Raw genomic sequence first — 17,815 nt, forward strand, 5'->3', positions numbered from 1 at the left:
GAAGTCTCACGTCTCTCAGACCATGACAGGCTTGTCACAGGACAATCACTTAGGAGACTGCTTCTCAGCACTCAGTACTTGTTAGCCTATGTCTGGATACTGTGCCCTGTTTTGAGTTCCCCAGTACAAGGCAGTCATTGCTAAACTGGGCAAGTTCAGCACAGGGCCAGTGTGATGGTTTGGGCTGGAGCAGAAGGGCTGAGAGAGCTGGGGATGGTTAGGCTGGAGAAGGGATGGCTTTGGCTGGAGGACACCTAAGGTCACCTCCAATACCTACAGGGAGGCCATCATGGAGATGGAGGCAGAGTCTTTACAGTGCTGCTTGGTGGGAAGATGAAAGACTCCAAGTTTAAGTTAAAAGGGGAAAGGTTTTGCCTGGGTGTAAATAGGGACTTCTTCCCCACGAGGAGAGTCAGGCATTGAAGCAGGTTGTCAGGAGAGACAGTGCAGCTTCCATCCTGGGAGGGGTTCAAGACTAGACTAGATAAAATCCTGAGATGCTTGGTCTGACCTCAGAGATGCCCTGCTTGTAAGGAGGAGGTTGGGCTAGAGACATCCAAGACCCCTTCCAACACGAGTTCTCCTATCATCCTTTCTAAAGCAGGTGCTGACAGTCCGCTTCCTAATGACAGCTCCCACCCACACGGAAGCTCATTCCCATCTCTGTTCCCCACACATCCGTCCTGACCCCAGGCACAAATAGCTCATCAGCAGCTGGTGCTGAGTACTCCAAAATCACAGCCCTTCCTGTGACTCTGTCATTGTCCTCACCATTTTTACGGCAGTGTAAAAGATGGTTTCAGAAGAAAACTAGACTACAAAACGGTTCTTAATGAAAGTGTTCTTAGACAAATTCTTCAATAACATTTCCTGGTTTTCATTATTAGCAAATCTAATAGTGAGATCTCTGTCAAAAGAAGAAAACATGTTAAAAGAAAAAGCCATGCTTTGTTTTGAGCTTTTAAAAACCAGATTCAGCTACCTCTGATAGACAGATGGTGCTGAACACTGTAAGAAACTCCCACAAACTAAAAATTCTGCATAAAAGTTAAAAACCAGTCTTTAAAAAAAAAAAATTCAATGGATTGGAAGTATCTCAGGTTAGAACACATTTCTAGAGTAGGGTAACTTGGGCTCGAGAGCATCTGTTTGCAGACATCAGTTGTAAAGCAAAGCCTGCAGGAATCAGAGGTGCAGCAGGGAGGAAGGAGCCCTCCTGTTCCCTCTGCTAACAAGCTTCGGTTTGGCCAAGAGTCAGGTTTCTTTCAATGGGAAATGCATGAATATTTAGCAGAACTTTTCTAGGAGGTGGAAAAAAACCTGTCAGACGCATACTGCCAAACATGTCCCGATGCATAAGCTGTTGTGAATCTGTCTGTTAACAATTTTGGTCTGAATTTTATTCTCAGCAAGAGATGAAGAGATGGTGAAGAGGAGGCAGAATATACTGAAAGTTGTTGATGTTTGATACTACCGAGGCTTTGTTGGAAATGCTGCTTTTCTCCTGAGTTAACACAATTAACTTAAATATAATGCAATTTTTTTTCCCAGCTTTCACTTGGCCTAAGTTTGCTGCTTCAGTTTTGTATTTGATGGGTAGATGGCTGGATGAGGGCCCCAAATTGTTACTGCTTCTTCCAGCTATGGTATTTCACATAATAAAGTATTCTGTCTCTCCCAAAGAAATCCAACTTGAATCCTAGAATAACCCTAAAATGTCTATAAGTTGCCATGACTGCCTAGAGGAAAATGGCCTTGTAGCTACGTTTGCAACAAATAAATGAGAGACCCAGGCCACGTGCCTGAGTTTTGGTACATAATAATATTCTGTAATATTAAAGTGTAAGCATGGTCTGTGGCATGTTTTTTCTGTAGGCCAGATACTGCTGCTCCAGGCAACATTGGACACAGGTAGGAGAGATGCATGGAGCGGGAACCAGCCTGCTTTGGGAGACTGGAGAGCTCAAGTGTGATATCTGTTATCAGTTGGTCTCAGGAGAGAACAGTCCCTGCCTTTTTATTTTTTTTTTTCTTTTTAACTAGATTAAATATAAGCTATCAGTACCCCACTGAGGATAAAAATGCAGGTCAGTTCACCCCTTACTGGACATCATGCATGTGGGATCTTATGTTCAAGACATCAATAGTTCTGCAGCTGTTGAAAACACCTTTCTTTCTTTTTCTTCCTTTCTTTCTTTCTTTCTTTCTTTCTTTCTTTCTTTCTTTCCTTCTTTCTTTCTTTCCTTCTTTCTTTCTTTCTTTCTTTCCTTCTTTTTTTTTTCCTTTCAATTAAGTATCTCCACATGTTTTCTAATTCCTTTGGTTATGTCCGAGAAGCAAAAGCCAACACTGTCCACAAATAAAAAACTACTGTAGTCACAGCACTTAGGGTCTAGGACCCATGGCATTCATACTCCCATTGCTTCTTTCACAGCATCCCTGCTGGGCTGCCTTTCTCCTGGCAGCAATCTACTTTGATTTGCACCAGGCTTGACACACACACCCTGTTTTGACACACACAAGGTTTAGTGAGATCAGAAAGCATGAAGGGCTTGCTCATGATCAGTGCTGCTTTATACTATCCAAGAGAGTGATGTCTGGAATTTAACATTATCAGTCACATTATTAAAGGTCAGAGAACCCACAGAAAATCATGCACAAGAGTGACAGCTAGCAAGTGAATCACAGGAAACTAGATTTTTTAAGTTTCGCTGTCCATATAATTATTTATTTTACAGTTTTTAGGATGGTAGCCATCGCTTTTAACTATGCCTTAACCCTATGGCACTTTGGGGACACATAAAACACTGTAGCCATGAAGAACTGAGCTGAATGTGGCTAAAAATAAATTAAATGGGCAACTTTGTGGCCTATATCTGCTCCTCAAAAACACTGTTACATTTTCGATACTGATTCTCTTTAATGAATGTAGCTTATAGGCTGAACCTACCCAGTAAGTTGATGCTGCGGATGACCAGTGATTTCTGTCTGCCCTCATTCTTCATTGCCTTCCACCAAAATTGCACAGCATCTTGCCAGCATGAGCTGGTGCTGGCCTGGTTTCTGCCAGCATCTATGCTACCTGGATAACCATGACAGCACTGTCAGACGTAGAAGATATTAGAAGATATCTATTTGAAGATACCTCAGCATCAAAAGAGAAAGTCTGTGAAGACCGTAGAGAGAGCTTCTCCAAGGAAGAAGAGCCACTTGACAACAGAGGTAAAAAAGCAGCATTTCATAGTATGCAAAATAGCTATTTGGGGAGCTAAAGCTACGTCCATCCCTAAAGCAACAGACTTCCTTCCCTACAAGTGCCTGTTTCTCTTTGTTGACAATGCAGGGAGGCTCAGGTCATCAACCCACAGTGTAATTCAGGTTGGATGGACCTCAGGAGATCATCAAGGCCACCCCCCTGCTCAAAACAGGGACAGCTATGAAATGAAAACAACCTGAGAGAAGCCAGAGTCACGGTATAAGCACAGCCTTTCCTAAACATTGACTTTTGTAGATGCTCACACTTGGTCAGGCAAGTCCTACCCCAGCTGTTTCCAGGCAAGGAACAGCCAGCTTGCTTCAGAGGGTGAGCCCAGCACCCCGTGTATAAACCCTACACTTTGGCAGTGGTGGACCAACAACCTGGTGTTGGAGCAAGGGTCCTCGCAAGAGTCTTAGCTGCTGCTGTGCCATTTCTCCCAGTCATCAACTCAACATCCTTCACATAAAACTTCTTTCCTCAGTTCCACACCATACATGGGTTCATATATACATATCAATATCTATATCTATATTCCTTCCTAGGTCTTAGGACTGTAATAGTCCCTTTCTCATAGCAAGACAAAATCCTGGCAGATAGGACAATTTCACATGTATTGAATCTGCGTGCTGCGGCAATGCTGCAGACAGACGTTCTCTTTCCTTGTTATTTTTATAAACAGCTCTGTGTATACTTGATCTTGTCTTTTTTAAAACGACCACCAAGGAGACTTGCTGGCAACTTTTCCTGGAGATAGGGGGAGGAAGGGAAGTGGGTGGTTAATGCTCTGACCTGCCATCTGGCTGAGCACGTCATGTAAGGATATTAAATGTTCGGGTGCAAAATTTGTGATGCTTCATTCCAGCCAAGAGAAAGTTCAAATAAAACCACCTAAAAGGGGTATCCATGTAGCTCATACCATGGATATGTCCCAGAAGTTTAATGTAAACCAGGCATCAGATTGGAATTGAATCATAGTTGTTTTTTAAAAATGATCCATTTGACTCACTGTGGAGTTCTCTATGGACACTTTTATCCATTAAACCTCTCTCAAAGATAAAAGCTAAACAGATACAAGCCAGGTTTACATTAATGTAAAAACATGCACTGTGAAAGCCTTGTCTCCACAAGAAAGTTCGTCTGATGTAACCAAAATCTTTGTGATTTTACTTATTGTAGTATAAGTGTTATTTGATTCATTTTGATTTATGTTTCTTAGGAAATTATGCCCATAATTGTAAAATTGGAACTCCTGTTTACTAGCTTGAACAAAGAAGAAAGCTGCACTTAAATTGTGATAATAAATTGTTTTAATCAAACTGGCAGAGAAACATGACACTTTTATGTCGATCTATGCCAGATACATTTTAGTTCAGTCTTGCATGATTTACCTTAAGATAAGCCACGATGTGAATTTACAGCACTTCAAGCAGTCCATAAGGGCTGCCCTGGGCGAATCCTTGCTCTGCAGTAAGTGTGAGGTAGCTTAGCCTGCAGCATCAGAGTCATTAGTTGCATTGCATTTGCCACAGGCTGAGAGTGGACACATGGACAGATAATGTGTGATGACTAAGGCAATGTGAATTCATGCCCTAGGCTGCTCAAAGAAGCTTTTAAATGTATCTGTACCTTAAACTGGTCAGGACTGCCTTGTAGGTAAACCAGGGGCATGTGCACACAAAGACAACCCGGACAGTTGAAATGAATTACCAAAGATTTCAGGCTGGTTATTTAAACTGTGGGAAGCCTCCATTAAGAATGTGTTTTCAGAACAAAACCAACTCTGCTTTGATTTAGTAATCCCCCCTGGTTTTTGAGGTAGGACTGCAATACAGTTTACCTCTCGCACACTAAAAGTCTGGATGTGCTCACAAGATCGCAAGCATACTGTAAGAAGAAGCTGCCCTCCTGCAGGCACTGGAAGAAGATGCTGAGCACATACCATCTGCTGCAGAGCAAATTAAATGAGGATAGTTGTAGCTGTGCCTCTAGACACGCACCATCTTTGCCTCACACAGGACTTTGCACAAGCCAGAGCCAAGATACCTGCCTCAGGCTACCAGCACCCATTCTGCTTGGGATGTTCTTACTGAACAAGAAGCAGGCTGCTGGCTGAATGACTACGTATGCCCCTGTGAAGCAACTCCAGTGCCTGACAGAAGCATAGGTTGCATATATGATGTACCCAAGCAGTAAAACAGAACACGTTGTATGTGCAGCAAACCCGTATTTGCCAGGAAGCACAGGATTCAGGTGTGCAAGTGAGACATCTGGTCTTGGCAGCAGTGGAGGGAGAAAAAGAGGTTTCATCACTAAAAGAAGCATAAGTAAGCTGTAAATGTGCTGCCTCACTGTGAGGCACATCCTTTTGTGGTCAGATGAGCTTTGCTCTGGCTGCTTTGCCTGGAGGCATTGGCACATCAGCCTGTCACCCCAGGGGAAAATGTATATGAACCTGTAGTGCATTACCCTGGGTGCAACTGCCACAGTGCATGCTCTTGCCTCTTGGCCCACTGGAAACGGTTTACTCCTCTTTTGCTGCTTTACACATGCTGCAACATGAAAGCATGCTCACAAGCAGCTGCCAGATCCATTAATTACAATTTTGTATAATTATTACTCTTTAATTCTAGCAATTAATTAATTGATGGTCATTTGGCCAAACTCAGTTCTAGGGCTAAAACACATGATGCAATCGGCAGGATAGCAGTGTTCCTTGCAAGTGTGAATAAAATACTTCCATGGGGAATTAATCACCTGCATACCCCGGGCAGAGCGCGCTCCCCAGGCAGCATGAAAGATCTCACACATGTATGTATACCTGTTGGGTAGCCTGTGTTGGCCACAGCTGCCAGCTTTGCACCTCTCTTACTTTGTCACTGATCTGATTGCTCCTTATGTTCTTAATTAAATTAAAGGAGTGTGAGGTTCTGGCCAAATTAATCATGGCTGGAAATCAACATTCATATTTCCCTTGCAGCTTTGAAGTCTGTCTAATCTGTCCTGTTATCACTATAATATCTGAGATTTGATGAGGGCTTTGTAAGTACATAGATTAGACAGATTGCAAAGTTAATGGGGACATATGGGTGTTGTTTCTCAGCCATTATTCTTTCTGTAATTGTGGTGGAAAGAATCTGTCAGCAGAAATGCACTCTTCAGTAATACATGGCTGCGGCCTGTTGGTAAACGTTGGGGAGAGTGCCGGTCTGCGAGAGCACATTCTGCACACATAATCGATCACTCCATACCTTTTGTTTATTATATTTTTTAAACACCGAACCAGTGATGGAGTCATTTGGAAATATATCTGGCATTGACTTCAGCTTCCCAAGCAAGGTATGCAGTTTTCTGATTAACCTGGTGTTGAAACAAAACAAAAGGCTTATTATCTGTATAGGTTTCTGCTTGTGACTTTTGGATGATCCACTATGTGCTAATAAGCAAAGCTCAGGGAAACTCGGCATCACCACACGGGACACCTGCATTCTTTTGTTTTCCAGCTACTTCCTCAAATCTAATTTGTTGCTTCTCTGTTTAAATTAGCACAGCCAGGCAGGTATAAAACTAAAGTCTTAACCACCCATAGCAATTACATGATATGTTTCATAAGATTAGGCAGGAAGCACTCCATAAATTCCAGTAGTTAACACTTGCTTTAATTGAATTGCCCCCAAAGTTTGAATGGAGCCGGTATTCCTCTGCACTGAATAGTTGTGCTTCCCAAAACATGGCTGCATAACAACAAACAGATGTTTTCCAAGGCAGATAAGGCCACATTTCTAGTAATGGTAAAGTGATGCCTCTGTTTTATACATTTGTCAAGTACTTCTTGCATCTAAAATAACTGGAAAAATCTTCCAAATTGGCTCAGCTACATCGAATCCATTGGCATAAGCAGAAATCTGAAAAGATCTAGCAGTTATCTGGAGCTTAATGCATTAAATCATTATTAAATTATTTTATCATTTTTAAATTATTAAATCATTTGATCTTGATTTGTCCTCTTGTCCACAGGAAGGAATGGATCATTCCTTAGATCCATTTAGGCTGCAAAACATACGTTGCTATAGGACTGTATCATAGCAGAGCTGCACTTACTTGTTTGAATGAGGTAAAGTACTAAAATAACTTGCCTAGGATAATACTGGGTTGTAGAAGACTAGCATCTAGACTGTCTTCACATGCCAGATACTTCAGATTGATTTAGCAGTTGATGAGGTATGCAAGATGCTCCCACTGTTATATCTGCTATGCAGCTATAGGAGATTTTATGCTTTGCATCCTCACCTGCTTCAGCACCAGATCAGCCAGATTAATGCAAATCATGTTCATCAATGGTAACTTCAGATAAAATACTTGAGTAGTGATTTTCAGGCAAATCACACTCTCAGTCCCTTGTATGACACCAGTTGCGGAGGTAACAACAGCAGCCAACAGCCAGGAATATTTACTTCTTCGAGAGTTACAGCTACATCAGCAAGACACTGTCTGTCTTTGCCCTGATACATGTAGATTGTAATCCATCTGGCATCGTCCTTTCCTGCTGCTGCCAAACTTCTGAAAGGGAGGGGCTGCATATTTTAAAGCCTTGTCTGCACATGTCAGTTTATTTAGTATATGCTAAGTCATTTATTTTAATCAATTAGATCAATGAAACTCCTGGGAGTTTACTCAGGCACACCTGTTTTGGTTTTTTCTTTTAAACCTATGTTATTTGGAATCAAAGCCAAAAAAATCCATTCTTCTGCCACAGTAAGTCTATCCAAGAGTAGAAAAGCCCTCCCCCATGGATTATCCTATAATATTATTGTTGTTGACAAAAAGTATAAAAAATTCAGACAAGCCACAACTCATTACAAACAGGAACATACAAACTCAAATGCTAGAAGGAGCAGTCTTACATTACTTACATAGGAGCAGAATACTCTAGAAAAGCAGTTTGTAACCCACGACTCTGAGAGCCCTCAAAAACTAGTTGTAGTCAGAGGAAATAAGTTAAAGATAAGACCAGCAGACAGAGCCAAGCTTGTAACTTCTGAAGTTTTGCTTGTAACTTCCACCCATGAGCTAACTACAGGTTGTAGAGCACTGAAGAGGTTTTTTTTCCATCTCTAATGACTATAATTTCACTATTGAATTCCTTCTTCTTAAATTCACCCCTAATTATGCTTGAGTATTTAACAGAAACACAAGAAACTCCCCATTTAAGAAACTGAAGCCCTGCAAAATGCATTCCTATTTAATACACTTCTGGTAAGAATTAGAATCCTCAGAAGTTGTTATCCACTTAAAGATCTGAATATGTTCCGGCAACTCTGTAAATACAGGTTCTGTGCATATAAATGCTTAGTGAAATCAGATTTCCTCCAAAGGAATTCTAAGATTTTAGGAACATTTTATAACGCTGGGTGAAATGTTTCAAAGATGAGTCAACAAACATCCATGCTGAATGATGGCCAGTTTGGATTCAAATTCTCTGGCACCATTACCATGTCCTAGAGTTTGAATAAAATTTAAACCACCATTTGACTGATCCTCAAATGTCACAGATATAAAATGGATTCCAGACAGGCCTTGATTTTGTCCCAGCTGAGACACCCACTTTGAAATGCAACCTCTTTTTTCAACCAGCTGTCATGTATTGTTGTCTATATATTTTTACCAATCTTATACCTTATAATGGTTCACCAGACCCATTTGTTTGGATTGTAGGTCTGCAGTTTGCTCAAGACATTGTCCTGTCCGCAGTTTGCTCAAGACACTGTCCTGTGAAATGTCTTGAAAGTTGCATCAAAATGAGAAATAGCATGTCTACAGCTTCCCCTTCTTCCTCTCTCACATAAAAGTAGACTGTCAAATAGTTTGAAAGAATTTGTTCTCAGTAAAGACATATTAGCTAATTTTATCACTTACTATTTTCTGGCTTCCTTGTTTTTCTCCTGCCTCCCTTTTTATGATGTTCTTTGCCAGTGTCTAATCCACTGGAGCATCCCATGTCCCAGAGAGTCCCTAGTGGTCCACAGAAAGTTTGGGGTTAGCTCAGTAAATGCTCAAGGCCATGCTAACTTGCATACATAGCTCTTTCAGCACAGTCTTTCCTTTTGGGCCAGACTGTGGACATTGGGTAGGAAGCAACAGAAGGTACATGAGCTGGGGTACCTCCATTCCTATCAACCATGTCCTCTCCTTCTTCCCCTGAGATTTGACTAGTATGTGAGCAATAGTCCAGAGCCATCCTCCGCATTCAGGCAAATGCAAGCACCACAACTGTGTCCAAAAAGATGAAGGTGGATAATGATTTTGAGGTTTTCTCCATCTGTTCTCACACATCCCAACCAATCTTAACCTTTCCCTCCACATTTACTGTGGCAATCGAATGTTTAATTTCACCTCTTCTCCCTGACAAGACTATTTTTATTTCAGCTCTTTGAGCTACCAGGGCTAAAAGCAGGTAGTTTCTACAGCATGGTTTGGGGTGAATCAGAGCACTTCACACCCACTGTCTGAATATATTGTGCAGCAATGAGAAACTGAGTCTGTGCTGTTGTTAAACCTTGAATCAGTTCTATCCGTAAGCTAGAAGATGATTCCCTTCATCTTCTTTCTTAGACCAACATGGGACTCAATGAATTCAAGATGTGTGTACTCTAAGTCAGCAGGGACACTAGGATAATGGGAATTACCTAATTGACACATACCACCACCCACACACTTCATAAAACCCAGTCTCAAATTGACTAGTATTACATTCAGAAGCAGGCTTTTCCCAGTGTAACTACATGTAAAACTACTAAAAGTTTCTGGCCCAGTGTTACACAGGTATGGGTCTAGTCTTGTGAGGTACTAAGCCTGTACACCCACTAGCAGAGGAGGCATCGAACTAATCTACAGGTCTAAATTCAATGTGTATTTTGCCTGAGGAAAGACTAATTATTATTTTTTATATTACTTCTTTTAATAAAAACTCTTTGAAGTGCTTATTACCCTTCTGCTGCAACTTTTCCTATTAGTATAGGCAGAACGTACTGCTCTGTGATATTTCTATCTTATCTATTTACTGTTTTCTACCAAGTGGCTTACTATGAGCAATTCATTCCTTCATTTGCTCTTTTACCTTCCTGTATCAACATTTGAGCTCAGGGTGGAAACTTCCACTTCTCTGCTGGAAGAGATCAGACAGTTGACAGAATTTTTGCCAAGGTACGCAGATTTTCTACAGGGGCTTTTTCTGTCTATTTGGCTATTTGTAGCCTGCTTGGTCCTCTTACACCTTCAGTCAAGATACGATCGGTACTTGCAGAAAGGGTGCATTTTTTTTGATTTGGTGTTGAGACCAGATTTTACAAAACCCCACAAATTCTGTTAGCTGAGCTGCATGCTGGAGTGCAATGTATTTCAGCAAATGTCTTTTATGCACTTCATTAAGTGTAAAAGTAACAAGCATCTCAGTGTTCTTCATAATGAAAGGATTCTTTGAGAGTTAAATACTCCTTAGATGTTTTTAATCAAGCTTAATATGCGTGAAATTTGTGGGAACGACATCCATATAGTAACAGCAACAACAGGTACAGCCAGAAATACTGACTTGCATAACATACCCATAACATGCCATCAGTTTTCTTTATTTTTGACCTACTCAGAAGACCTTGTTGATCAGTTTTGCTCTCATGGCCACTCAGTTGGAGTTCTCCCTGTTGTCTTTCAGCAAGTATATCCACAGGTGGCTTTTTGACAGCTATTTAGGGAGAAGGTGTAACATACCACCTGCTTTCCTTATGCAATTTAACTCACTGTGGTACCCTGTCTATGCTTTCACAGCTGGCAAAATCGGTAAGACCATTTCACAGCTGGACAATGCAATGTTAGGCACCTGGAATTAGTCTGGGGGGGCTAACTTGTCAGTTAGATAATCAAATTTTAGCACAAACTTCCAGCTATTGGTATCTGGAAACACAGACACAGAGCAAGCAGGACAGGTTTATATATTTGTTTCAACTTCACTTAAAACAATAGGCTTGAGGTGTTATTTGCCCTGTTCATTTCAAAGGATTGTTAACTAGATGCCCAGTGCTGATAAATGTCATCACACTTTGTCCTTTTCACAGTATGTTCCAGATCAAAACCCTGGACCGCTGCACATGTACCCTTCTTGTGTCACCTGCTTACAAACCAATTACATGCTGGACACATTTTAGCCACGGTAGAGCCAGGAAAACTCATCTTAAGCTGCCTGTCCCAGGTGAACTAGCTTCAACTTTAACTTGGAAGCACTCAAAGAGCATGGCAAAGGTGAGGAAAGGAAGAGATGAGGAGTCCTAGGAAACTCCAGCAAAGAGGAATAAGAGCAGGAGTGTCCAGCAGTCTTTTCCAGTGACACCACCCAGGCAGAGTATTCACCTCTCAATGGGCTGCACTCAGCTGTGCAGCAGAATGAGTATTATACAGTAAAGCAAATTATATTTACAGCCCATTCAATGCTACAGCTGCTCTTGTAAATCTGGCTGCAGACATAATGCGCTGACAAATGTATTCCAAAGACCATACAACAACATAGCTTGAAATGAATCATGATTGCCATGTAAGTCAAATGCAAAGTCCATTTTAATGTTCTGAACTGTGTTTCCCCCCCCCCCCCCCTTTTTTTTTTTTTTCTTATCTCTTCCCATTCCATCTGTACTTTGGACTCCCTTCCCGACTTGCTAGAGCAGTCGCCCAGACGCACGGCCATCTTCTGTTGTTCACTCACTCAGTATCAGTGAGCTATTTTTGGATAACTTCTTCCTTGGTGATAGACAGTTTAAAATGAGGGAACTTTGTGGTAGAAATTGTTGGTTAGTTTAAAAATATGTAAGTACATATATGCCTATATATTTTTATGTTTGCATAGAATTTGTATATATGTTTTAATGTAAGAAGAAGAGTAGGTATAGCTTTTCCAGCCATAAATCAATAATGATCTGAACATCAACAGCTTTTAAAACTTGAAATGAACTAAATCCTGCAACTTTCAGTTTTTCTGGTCATGCCCTATCTCATACATCCCAGTGATTTCCCCTCTCTCCCATCACTGTGTTCTCTCTCCTGACAGTTCCAGACCTCTCCACTCCCTCTCTCACCACACAGGTGCTCTAGTAAAGCTCATTTGATTTCACACACCTGGTAAACTTTTGCTTAGATTTTAAAAACAAAAGAAAGAAAAAAAAAAGTTCAGTAAGCTGTTTTCACTCCCAAATTCCCTAAATGCAAGGAGCAGGAGAAACATATGTTCTTAATAAAACCACACAGTCCTGAGGGACGAGGCCTGGACAACCTTTAGCTCTCAGCAAGATGGATCTGCTCTTTTTTACCTGCTCCACTGTAAAAGAGAAGTTGGAAGGGAATTGCACTGCAGCAGTGCAAAAGCAACGTGAAGCAGCAATGCCCCACTGTATTCTTTCCCCCTGATTTCCAACCCATTTGAGCAAAATCTAACCATCAAGCCTCACTGAGTCAGAGCCCTTCTCTTTTGTTCCTCAGCTCCAGTTTGAATGATCCCAGATTTTCCCCAGATCTTCAAACACATCCCCTGCCACTCCCCAGCCTGAACAGAAAAAGGAAAGCTGGCAACTTCAAGAGCACCAGCCACTCCTCCCTGCTCAGAGGCCGCTGCACATCTCCACTTTGATGTGGCTGACCTCCTCTGAACTGGAGAAGACTGTTGCTTCTCAACTCAGATTTCCCCCTGAGGCAATGAATTATCCTGACAACTGACTACTGACAACCGACACCTCCCCAAAGGGCTCCGTCCTACTCTGGGAACCGACACATCAAGGGGAAGCCTCGATGTATATCCCAGCCTGAAAGTGGGGCACTTGGTGCTTAATGAATGTTTCTATTTAGCAGAGAGAGAAACACAGGCTGGAGGGTTTGAGCTGGAATCTGAAAGAGTTTCGATGTGAGGGCTCAGCTGTCTCAAGACAAAACAGAATCCAATTGTGAAATCAGAAACATTCCCAAATTTCCCCAATTTCTAAGTGGACACTGAGATAATTTTGATGTGTAGCTCCATGGATCATTCGTTTGTGCCTCCCTTTACTTTCTTTTTTTTGTGCTATTCTTCCCATGCACATCTCCTCCACTTCCCACTTTCAAGAAATAAGAGTTTATGAAATGATTATTCTTCTTTACCAGGCTCAGTCAGCTAAAATTTTACAAAAATGACAAGTGTTGAAAACAAAAACTAGTCTTAGTTGTTTCTAAGTTGACTTTTTTAAAAAGTATTTTTGTCCTGGGGAATAAAAAAATCAAACTGCATAAGGAAAACCTGAAATGTCAAATTATTTTTAAGGTTTTACGTGCTAAATCCACTCACATCCTGTCCCAGCTGCAAACTTGCACATGCGCAACACAGTAACACCTTCAAAAGACCATTCATAGTGTGTGATTTAGGGCTGGTCCGTTCTGTGGACTAGGGTTTCAGGTTAAGAGTAATTTTTTTGTTGTTGTTCTGGTATATTTTACTGGGAAACATGCGACTGAAGAAACTCACCTGGATTATTAAGTTTAGCCCACACTCATAAGTAAGTCCATATAGTGCAGGTGGCTTGACAGATCAATCAATCCACCACAGCCATAAAATACTACCCTTGGAAAGAAAAGGTGAATTAGAAGGCATCACTAGTGCCCCAGACTAGTTTGGTTAAAAACACAAGATATCCCTTAGACGTTGAGCACCAATACATAGAACCAAAATGCCTCCCTTTCTGCCATTGGGGCCTGGGACATAGCTCCTTCTAGCCCCAGGTTTAGTGGTGAGCATGTGAATTAGACCAGAACACCTGAGGGTACAAATATTTTGGAGTGCCATTAGGAACAGCCTATATACCAGGTGTACTGTGAATAATTCATCTGCCTCAGAATTCATCTGTCTCAGACATTTTGTCATCAACAAATGCAAAGAAGCATTAAATAGGACGCATCAGAAGCTAGATTCTCAGTTTGTATAAATCAGCCTTGTTCAGCAGATTAATGCTGATTTACACCAATTAAACACATACTCAGTTTGGAATTGCATTCTACACAATAGTCACATAAATTCAGAAGACTTACTATATTTTTAACAATATTTTTTTTTTTATTTTTTTTTCCCAGCAAACCAAAATGATCTTGAGCTCTACTTTCAAGAAAAAATACAAATTCTTCTACATGTCTCAGCTTTGAGTGTCCCTTTCTTCAGTGTCACTGATGGGCAGCAAGTGATTGCAGCTGATGGTATCTGCTAGCCAGAGGATACGAATGTGCTAATCTTACTTCCAACATAAACAACAGTTGGGGCAACTTTTTGCAATGTAAATGGTTGCTGAGTGCATTTTATGACACACCTTGTGCCTTCACAAGCACTGGTCATTGTTTGCTTTTCTTCAAAATGAAGTCAAAGTATTTCACAGCCTTGTTTGGCACCAAAATAAATTAGGTCCCTTTGTGTACGATCTAGGTGCAAGTATGCACGTAGGCATTTGTGCTCAGTTTTTAAAGGGGATGCGGTTTTCAAGAATTCAGAAGACCTTGACTGCATGTAAGGACTTACATGGTTTTCTTAACACTGAAGAGAATTAAATATTAAGAACAACTATGTAGGGCTTTTTTTTTTTTTTTTCTCCAATTTTCAAGAAATGCACTAATATTGTATATGCAGGCTTTTCTTTGTGGCAAGGACAAATGGACATTTACCCTGGTTGGTTACTGTTAGCTTGAAAACCGAACTTTTTTCGTTCAGATAAATTTGAGACTATCAAGCCGCCCAAAACAACCCCAAAACCTTCAAGTCAGAAAAATTGGATTTGAGTCTTTTTGTTTGTTTATCCATCGTAATTTTAAAAGACATTAAAAAACTGCCATTAACTGAAGTGAACTTCACATTTCCAGTCACTGAACTCACTTGGAGATGAAAGGCTCCTCCTGGCCACTACTCAGCACTTTCCCTCCATGCTGCCCTGTCCCACCACGGAGGTTATTAACTTTTTACAAGCACAGCTTACATCCTCCCTTTGATGGATGGTGCTAAGCTTGTATTTAGATTACAGGATTTCCCAGCAAAGCTGTTTTGTTATTGAGGGGGAGGGAATTTGAACACGAGATGGTTTTTCATACCAGCCACTCCATTTTCCCCATAAAAATTTGCATGGGGAATCTGCTTCGAGGAGTTTCGCACCATACCAGCCCGAGGCCTTAATGCAAGGCCATGGGTGTCCCAAGCACAGGGTGCAGCGGTGGGGTTTGGACTCGTGCTCCCCTGCTTTTTGTGTCCAACTGTGAGTTGCAAGGGGGCTTTTCCCCAGAGCTTTCAACACTGATCTCCCGCAATTCCCACTGAGATGTGGGAAACCTGGGGTGGCCTGTGGGAAGACTAAGGGAGAACAGAGTCCAGGAAGGGCACAGAGAGAGAGGAAAGAAAGTACTCTTTTGCCTCTCTGAAATCCTTGTCCTCTTTCAAAGGGGGGTGGGTGGGGGTGGGGGAAGAAAGAAAAAAAAAGTGAGAGAAGGTGGAAAGGGAGGCTGGAGGGGAAGAAATTTCCCCGCCACCTCATTACCTTCAGCTCACTGTAAACTCCGAGCTGTGGCCAGCCTGGCTCCCGCCCTTCTCTCCCCTCTGGCCTCTGCACCTAAATTTCTCACAACCTTCTTCCCAGCTGGAAATGTAAATCAAGACACAGAAAAGAAAAACCAAAAAAAAAACCCCAACCAACAACCAACCACAAACAAAACCAAACCTAAGTAAGAATGCCCCATTCTCCTTTACGTAGGAACAAATGTTGTTGGTCTTCACTGTCTCTTAACTTCTGTGATTTCTAGGCTGAATTTTCATGACTCATGAACTTACTTTTTGGCTAAAGAACTTACTGGCTTTTTTTTTTTCTCCTTAGTGGAAAAAAGCTGACAGGAGTTGTTTCTTTACACCCTTCCCTGTCCTGAGTGAGTAAACACCAGAGACAAACAGGCTGTTCTGTCATCTTGCTCCTCTCCAGAATACCAGCAGTTTTATCACTTTGTTAAAAAAAAAAAAAAGTAGTTTAAACTGCTACCAACTGCATTTCTAGCTAAAGACATGTAAGTCCTCACTCTTAAAATTAAATAGAAGTGTTTACGCATGAATAATACAACAGTTTATGAGCACTGTGGTATGATGCACGGATACAATAAAGCTCTTGTGCTGCCGGAGCCCTCAGCTCCGAGTGTGTCTCCTGGCCCAGGAAAGCAATGGCCCTTTCTAACAGCCGCCCATCAGTATTTTTAAACCTCCTCTCCTAAAATAACACGTCGATGTTTGCCTACCTGAACTTACAGGAAGGCTGAATGAAAATTTGTGGGCACACCACTGTAAATGGATTTTGTAATGGTTTTTATGATGTCATGAGGCTATTTATCATGCTGTGAGGAGAACGCAAGTGAGAATTGCACTTCTCCCTGCAGCCCCCTCGCCTTTGAAAGGATTTTTGAACTGTTTAACACCTCTGAAAGTGGGGTGGACAGCACGCTACCCCTCCTGAGGTGAAGGTGAGCATGTTGAATCCATTCCATCAGCTGGCGATATATCCTGAAATGAACCATAAAAAAATCACACCACACAGACAATTTTAATTCCTTCCCTGTCAGTAATGCCACTGCATTTGTTTAGCAGCCAGGCATGGAACTGTGGTGATAGCTGATATTTTATCTTGTGCAGGCTACTGGTAAATATCCACTTATTTTGTATCAAGGTATTTGAGAGAGAAGGAAGAGTAAGCAAGCTCTCAGGTCTGAAGATGTTTTGCACTGAGACCACTACATCTGCAAGTTACAGATCTCTTAAACTTTCTTCAGTTATGAACACATAAAGTATTAGAACACTACATGGTTAGTTAATGTTAGTGTAACAACACTTTTCATGTAGAAAAATGTCAATCCCTCCCACCTCAGTCTTTGTTTAACAAATAATTCAGAGAACAAACCTTGGGTGTAGGAGTTTTCTCAGTTTACCATAGTTGTTTAAAATTCTGGTCTCACCCTAGCCTCCTTCTGTAGTCGGAGGACAGTCATCTACCTTCTGGGAGCTACATGTCCATTAAAAAATAGATGCCTGGTTTTACATTGACACTGAAACACAGGTGCACTCTTTTCCGGTAGGGTCCTAGGGTGCCCCAGAGCAAGACATAATCATGTGAGTGATTTTCATTATAGGCCATAAACCACATTTATGTATATGTGCATTTTGCAGCACAAAGTGCACCCAGCCCTTTGCATCACAATTTCCAGCGCGGTGTCTTTACCGCACTACCTCATGGCTTTTGGTTGCAGCACTAGGGTGGGTGGCAAGTGTTTGTGGGTGGTGGGGAGGCATTTCAGTCTGCCAAGCCCTCTGATACAGGTCTGGGGGACCTATTGGAGGGAAGGTGATGCTGTTACATACTGTCAGTGGGCAGCAGCCCCTGGAGCAAACCCTCCTACAGCTGTAGTTGGGTTATGTCTCAAGGGAAACCAGTCCCTTCATGTTGGGAAAGGTCCTGAGTGAGAACTAATGCACAAGCACTGTGGGTGATG

This window comes from Falco punctatus (assembly GCF_963210335.1).
Source record: "Falco punctatus genome assembly, chromosome: 3".
Lineage (NCBI taxonomy): Eukaryota > Metazoa > Chordata > Aves > Falconiformes > Falconidae > Falco > Falco punctatus.